Here is a 7,829-nt window from a genome sequence, read left to right as displayed (position 1 = left end):
TTTTGAATTTGAGGTGCTTTGCGCCGAGCTGGCGCTGTGCACGAATGTGGGTGTTCGCCTGGGCGCCCCGCTTTAACCACGGCGCTGCCCCGGCTGCGGCCGGGTAAAACCCCACGCGCCGCCGCCGTTCCCCCTTCAGACAGGGAGGTTTCAGCGTTGCCGTGTTTACACACCGTCTGCGACGTGCCTTTGTTTGAAAGATACTTAGATAAATGATGTCTGCAAAAGTGCTAGGTAACTTAACAGTTCCCTTGTTTTCCAAGGAGCTTTTTCAGCGAAGGTGGGGAGCGTGTTTCCCCGGCCGAGAGAGACCGGGGGAAGTCTGAGTGGCTTCGTGACGCGGCGCGCGGTGGCACGGGTACGCACCGTCTGCTCCGGGGGAGCGGCGCGTTCTGTKTCTCGGATGCAATTTGCTCCCACACATTAGCTGTTCAAAGCCTAGGCGTTATCCTGCGAATTGTGAAGATTAAAAAAAAAAAAAAAACTACAAACCCACATAAATCTGTACCCAGACATCTTTTGTCTGCAGAGCAAGGCATCCTTTGCTATCCGGGACTCCCAACGTGAATGAATGAACGAGTGGATCTTTGACGTACGAATCGGGACGAAGGGGTGTGGGGGACAGGTAAAGGGTGGTGGTGACTGCCCTGTTAGAGAGGGGCTTACTCAGCTCACTGATGGAAGTTTGATTTTCCCTTCAAAAASAAGGACATTTTTCATTAGCTGCACCATGATATACTCACGGCATGTATTATATCATTTCTTTTGGTTTGAAATTAGGGAAATCGGCCTCTGCTTTGGCAGACGTACTCTTCTTCATCAGTCTGCAGTTGACTCAACTATTTAAATTGCAGATTATCAATACTTCCCTCTTGGAATAATGAACGGGGAAGGATGACGAAGTAACGTACAAGGAAGGGGGGTCCTGACGTGAACAGGCTCTTTCTATCAAAACATTGGTTGAAACGGTTGGAGCCTGGGTTTGTACTATCATCCTGCCAATAGTAGAGCGTGGTGCAGCAGATGTGTTCAGGATTTAGCAATATGATTTGTGTTATTTCCTTGGCTGTATTGAAATGTGTCTGGTAACATGGGATTTTACACTGTAATGCGTGAGGGCGGTGCAGAATATCTGCACGGCTCTTGGAGGATGAGGCATAGTCAACGCTGAATCTCTGTTCTGGAAAATTGTCGGTCTTCGTCCCTCTGTCCCCTGCCCCGGCCTCTCCACGCTCTCCCAGYGGAGAGAGAAGAGCAGCTGAGCCATTGGACCTGTCTCTGGTGTTTCAAAGAGCAGCACAGCTGCTGCTCCAGATGATTCCTTCCAGCACCTTAAAAACTGCGGTGCTGTGAGTTTGGGGCCTTGGACCAGCTAGTTTGCATCCTTCCTGCAGTGCTGAGTACGAACTACGAACTTTGGTTATTCCTCTCCAGAGACAGGACCGAAATGCCCAGCCCAGCCTCGGTGGGGGGTGACTTAGCCGCAACGCGTGTTGACTTCGTCCCCTCCCCTGCTACGCAGGCAGGATAACATCTCCGTTAGAAGCTGGTGGAGAGGCATTCAGGAGATCTGCATTACTCATAGGCTGCATCGGTGTAAAAGGATGACCTAAAGTAGGATATACCGAAACGATTGCATCAAGTCGTCAGGTTACAGATGATGTTTAGAAGAATTCTGATGGCCCGTAGCCAGGAGCCGCGGCTGAAATTCTTTATGCCGTCTGCTTTGCTTGTACGGCAAACCTTTCCATTTGCAGCGTGTCTCTGTGTATTTTCTGTTCCAAAAGGCCATGTATTAACGCAGTCTTCCACCRAAGGGGAAACGATTGTATGCCTCGTTAATGTTAAGGGTGTCTTCTGGTTATGTTTGTGCTTCCTCTTGGATCTTGTGCAACTATTATGTTGTTAAACCTCTCTCCCAAGCTGCGTGAGGCATTTAGGTAGGGTTTTGCTGAGAGTCACGTCGCTTGAGAGAACTTTGCAGTGCTCCAGGAGAGTTTGAATTTGGAGGCTGCGTTCCAGCAGCGACAAAAATCTTGCAGCCAATTTTCTCCTCTTTCTAGCGCAAGGTTCCACAGTGGAAGACGCACGTAAAATAACGCTACGCGCGAGTTAAGGGATGGTAGCTTTATTTGCTACACCATACCTAGGTAAAAACAGGGGACGTTCTTTTACTTTTCTCATAGATCGTTATTGTTTATGTTGCTAGTTTCCCACCTAAAAAAAAAAAAAAAAAAGCTTTTTCTGTATTGAAAAATACTCGAAGAGTGGAATCCGTAAATTGCTCGGGAGGAAGCAGAAGGTCCCGTGGTCAGATCCGTGCTTTGGTGGTGTTTCTGAACAGGGGTTTCACRTTCGGGTGCTTCCTCCTCCGCGTTCAGCCTCGGAGCCGCCGGGTGCCCTCAGCCCCGCGAGAGGGGGACGCTGCTGGCCGAGGCGCCGCGGGGTTTAGGCCACCGGTGACTGGACCCTGCCTGATGCTGAGCAATTGACTTCTTGGTGTCTAGCTGGGAGAGGAGGTAAAAGCYGTGACGAGGTGATGAATGGCACGGAAATGCGAGGTCTGTGCAGTTTCTTACCCCCTTCTTCCTTGTACCTTGCTGTGATTTATTAATAGACAAAATTAGGCTTGTAATTTCTGGCAAACCTACCGTATGTAGGTCACGGCAGACTTTGCCTGGCTGTTTGTTGCAGTCAGGCTGTTGGCATTAAGTGACGCAGATTGCGATGGTGGGATGGGGAGCGAGGCCTGTGCCGCGTACTGTGAATTCCACTTTTAAGATTAATCTTTAGACAAAATACTGGATTTACGATTGGTTGTCTTAATGCAGTGTTTTGTAAGGAAATCACAGGTCATCCAGATTGGAGGGGAATGGGGGATCAGTTAATGGTGGATGGTGTTTTCCTTTCTCCGTCATATGTCCCTTGGTGGAGCTCTTCATGGAGCAAGGTTTGCTTTAAAATGAATTAACAAAAAACAGCAAACAACGTTCGTAACCCAAAATTCAAAGCAGAAAATCCTCATCTCTCCCTTCAAGTGGAAGAGCTTAGTAAGCCATGGAGACCACTTGCAAACTTGTCCCCTTTCCGAGCATCCTTGGTGCTTCAGAGCCCTCCCGGGAACAGCGGAGCAGCTCTGAGCATCTCTGCGCAACGTTCACCCTCACGATAATCCAAGTGATGGTTCCTCTGGTGGAGACGGAGGACGAACCCCAGTACTTTTGTGGTTTATTATTCTTGTACAAAGTCTTGGTGGAAATCAGGTAGGCTATGTAGGAGCAACCTGACCTGAGCAGCTCGTCTCCGTGCTGCACCACACTGGTAGCGTGTCCAGCTGCAAACACTGATCGAGGAGCWTGGTGGTCTGCAGAGACGGGGGGCGCGTTGCGCTCTCACCCTGTGCTCCCCGAAGGGAAGGTGATGGCCGTCTGTCCGGCCCCGCTTCGGCCAGCACACCTGCTGATTGCTGTGAGACGGGAGGGAGTGCTGAAAAGCAGGATGCGTTTTCATTTATTGCAGTTCTCGTGCAGCTGAGACACCCGTTAAACTCTTTCTGAGCTTTTGCTTGTTCACCAGCCTTTTGAGACCGGCGTGAGTGGCGGGTGGGCTGAGCGAGCTCTGCAGTTTGCCCCGCGGTGAGTGCGAGCGGTTATTTGAGGAATACAGGCTTTCTTTGGAGCCTGGTACCCAGCTCGGCGATCCTTTACCTCTCTGACTCAGAGGGGGTCGGTGTCTTTTGTCTCCTTAAGCACGTAATTTGTCTGCCAGCGTCTGCTTTATAGAACTTGGGGGACATCATGGAGCACAGTCCGGTGGGCTCCCTTCGAGCCTTAATTAGCTGCCAGACTCGGATTCTGCTGCTAATTTTGCAACGCGAGCAACGTCAGCTGCAGGGCCTCTGCAAGGGGCTGTTAGTCCCTGCTTTTGACCCGTAGGAGATGAGGAAGACGCTCTGGCGTTTTCTTCGCTTCATGTTGCGTTTGCGAGGTGGTCGGTGTTTCTTGAGAAGTTGGCGGACGGTGCTCCCGGGCTGCGGAGCTCTACGGATGAGCCTGTTCCTGCAGCTGGTGGCCGCRTGTTCCCGCTTCCGTCGGGGCCAGGGGGGTTTTACAGAGATGCTTAAGGGAGTAAAGCACCCTGTTTTCCAGTTTTCTGCATTTTCATCTGATATCAAATGCTGTGTCCCTCAGAAGTAAATCCAAAATAACCCCTAAACGATGGAGTATATGAAGATCCTGGGCTCATACTCATGGGAAACAAACCTCACTCTCTTAACTGCCTGCTGTGCCGTGGTGTCCGCTGTACTTCTACTTCTCTGTCAGTAGTGGGATTTTTTTTTTTTTAAACTCTGCCATGTATTTTATTTAACCAAAGTTGTCTTCTATATGGCCATTTGTGCAACTCGGAGTTTAAAAGCTATGGAAAGTGTAGTGACATCACGGGGACTTTTCCAAGGCAGTGGTTTATTATCTCATTGACCAAAAGGGTTTACTGGCTCAGATTATGAGTTTGTTTAAACAACTGAGGATTTACATATTCCCTTCTAAATACATTACATAGTCTGAGCAGTCAAATCTACAACTGATATAAACTGAAAAAGCCTGGGAGTGGGGGGTTGACTGTTGCTTTGGCACATGCTCAGGAAATGGCGGCGTTCTTCCTCTTAACAATACTGTAACACGTTCAGCCGTAGGTCTTGTGAAAGACTGGTGGTTCCTACATTTTCACATGTGGGAAACTGAGATGCAATGATTTACTTAAGGTCCTGCAGTCAGTAAGTAGCGGGGCTGAGGGGAGAGGCTAAGATGCCTGCTCCAAGATGAGGTCCTTCATGAGCATCCATCCCACTGGAGCCAGGTGAGATGCTGCATGATGGTCCTCTCCTGAGGCTTTCTCCTCTGACTTGCGCCCACCATGAACTGGAGAGCATTTTCCCATCCTTCCCAAAGTACTCAGCACCTCCAGTGATGTGGCCCAAGCCTGTGGAGAAAGTCTTTGGAACTGAACTTTGATGGCCGAAGTTGCCATTTGGTGTCTTGACGACAGGGCCAGCCTGGCCTTCTGCTAGATGTGGTGCTTTGAAACCATCCCTGGGCCGTGATTCCTGTATAGGTGCGGTGGCAGAAGCCTTTGGCAGGCAGAAAATGCAGCCTTAGCCTGTGTGATAAATGGACAAATATGGCTGGATAAAGCGATTAATGTATCGTTCATGTGGAGCTCCTGCCTGGCCTTCAGCAAGGCTTCTGCCTGCGTGCTGGTCCRGGAAAGCCCGATTTGTAACCACGTATGCACCCGTGCTGCACGGCGCTAGTTGCGCCTTCGGGGGCGAGCAGCGTAGTGTGGGGACTCGGGCTTTGCTGGGCACGTTGCCTATTCTGAAGCAGCGCATGTATTTAAAGCAAGGTATAAGTAATAATTTGAAGCTGTATAGGCTGAAAGCCAGGTCTCTTAGCACATTTGCTAGATGGTAGGTAGGCACAGGTGAAGTAAACGCAAAAAATTCATGCGTAGGAAGCCTTGAGAGAGTGAGCCAGTGACTTGTCTCTTCTCAAAACCTGCCAGACTTGCACTCTTGGATCTTGGGGGTTGTCTTCTCTCGCCTGGACACCCAAATGCCGGGGAGCAGCGGAGCAGCCTTCTCCCTGTCCAAGGCCGTTGGGTTGTGTCTGTTGGGGCTCATGTGGGAAAATGCCAGACCCAGTACTGTCCTGGCTGGCATGCTCGGTCCCAGAAGGTCCTCCGACCTCCACCCCATGATTTCCACGCTGAGCTGCTTTTTGCTGTTGCGTCAAAATGAAACCTAGTGGATTTTCCCGGATTTATCTGCTGCTTCTGTGTTGAAGATTGGGAGGAAAGAGCCCCTCTTTCATGAAGAAACCCTTTCCTCTGGCTAGCTCTGAGCTTAATCAGCTTTCCGGACCTGCTGACTGCGCTCTCTGTGCCTCGCGGCATGGGAGCCGGGCCGGTTGTCCCCGAGCAGAACTGTCCCCGTGCACCTGGCCTCAAGTTGCAGCATTCAGGCAGCATGACCTCACCTCCTGGTTTCCAAGAATAACGCGCTGCCTCCCCTCCGCCGCCACGGGGCTGCCCGCAGCGCGTGAGGGCGGCTGCCGCGGGCCTGGAGCRGTCCCCTCTGGGGGCCCGTCCTTTGCAGATGCTCCCCGCCGGCCCCCGGAGCGAGCTGCCCATGTCGGGGTTGGGATGGAGCTGCGTGGTGTGCGGTGGTGTCATGTAGTGTCTCTCCCCTTCATGGGGTTTTAGGTAGCAGAGCAAGAACTGGGAAAGGCGTCTTGAGGACCAGGCTGAGCTTGCAGGCTTCCGTTTCTGGAGGAAGGAAGTTTTTGGGGTGTGGGTCCATGATGACCACTGCGTAATGGCTGGCACTTAAACACAGCTTTAGGTGACCTCTCTCTACCCTTAAATCAGTTGCAAAACTGGGCTTTCCTGGGTGTTGAGGCCAACCTTCCTGAGCTGTCTGAAGCCATCACACTGTTGTGTTCATCCCGGGGCTGGCAGCGGTTATGGGGGTGGGAAGCACGCAGGAGGGACACGTGGCAGCAAGGACGTGTGGCTGGTGATGCTCTTTGTCGTGAGCGCCCTATCCGCGGGTAGGAGGACGGGGGTGGCAAGCAGAGCTGGGGAGGATACTGCAGGCGTGGAGATGGTGGGTTGTGTAAGAGCTGTTCATCTGGTGCCGGCGATGTCCTCGTGGTCTGAGGCAAGTGTGTGGGACTGCGGCCAGATCATCCATGTGCTGAGAGAGTGGAGCTGCCGTCCTCTCCTGAGCGGACTTGCAGGCTGCTCATGCCCTATAGCTCTGGAGCATAGGAGCATAGCATTTTAAAAGCACTTAAGACCCATATCCCATTGCGCGTGGCTTCTGCTGGCTCCATGGGTGCTGCTTGTCTCTCATGACTGGCGTGTGAAAGCATCTAAAATGCTCTTTCCCTGGATCTGCGAGCACCCTGGRAGAGGCGCTCCCCATGCACAAGCTGCAAAGCCTTTGCACGCGGTGTGCAAAGGACTTAGTAATCGCTGTTTCTCTTGGCCGTAAAGGTAGGGCTTTGCAGAAGGAGTTTGTATGGCTCCAGCCCGCTGTCCTGCGCGCTCGRCACCCCTCCTGGAGCCTGGCCTTCGTAATGGGCCCGCGGTGAGGAGAGCGACGGATGCTGCTGGAGACTTGCAGTGTTTTCACTCTATCATGGTCTTCCCAATGCCTGCTGAGAGGGTCGCATAGGTTGTGCACGTACCTCAGTTTGTCCTGTAAAACTTGGCCTCCCTTTTCCAGTTTACTGGCTGCAAGTCATGTTCTGCGTCTGCAGAGAGGTGCTGTGGCCAGGCTCCTTACGGGAATAGTCTGTGTCCAATTTACCCAAGGAAGCGGACAGGAACAGCTCACTGGGGTTAGAGCAGGATACGCAAGAGTGAGTCTGAATGCAGACAGCTTTGACAGCCTGTTACGCTGTTGCTCTTACACCTACTGACTGAGTCATTTCAAAGATTTCAGCCTGTTAATATCTCACCAATTTGGAGTAGGGATTACAGAGGCCAGCAGGTTTAACAGTTGTTTAAATTCTGTATTTCCTTCGTGGCCTCAGGAAGGGACTAAAGGCCACAAGTGTGTGATGGTTGGTAGATCCTCCTGACCTGAGGTGACCCGAAACATGAATTTTGCTGCAGATGCTGCGAACTATGAAAATGTCACTGGTGGCAGAGTGACTGTCACGAGATCAGAGCGGTGGTGGGACAGGAACCTGCCTGCTGGAGGTGGAGGAGGGAGCAGGAGATTGGAGCGGCGGCTCGTCTCCGAGCTTTGGTGGGACCACACA

This window comes from Apteryx rowi, unplaced genomic scaffold (assembly GCF_003343035.1).
Source record: "Apteryx rowi isolate R43461 unplaced genomic scaffold, aptRow1 scaffold_45, whole genome shotgun sequence".
Classification (NCBI taxonomy): Eukaryota; Metazoa; Chordata; class Aves; order Apterygiformes; family Apterygidae; genus Apteryx; species Apteryx rowi.
This window is presented reverse-complemented; position numbering follows the sequence as displayed.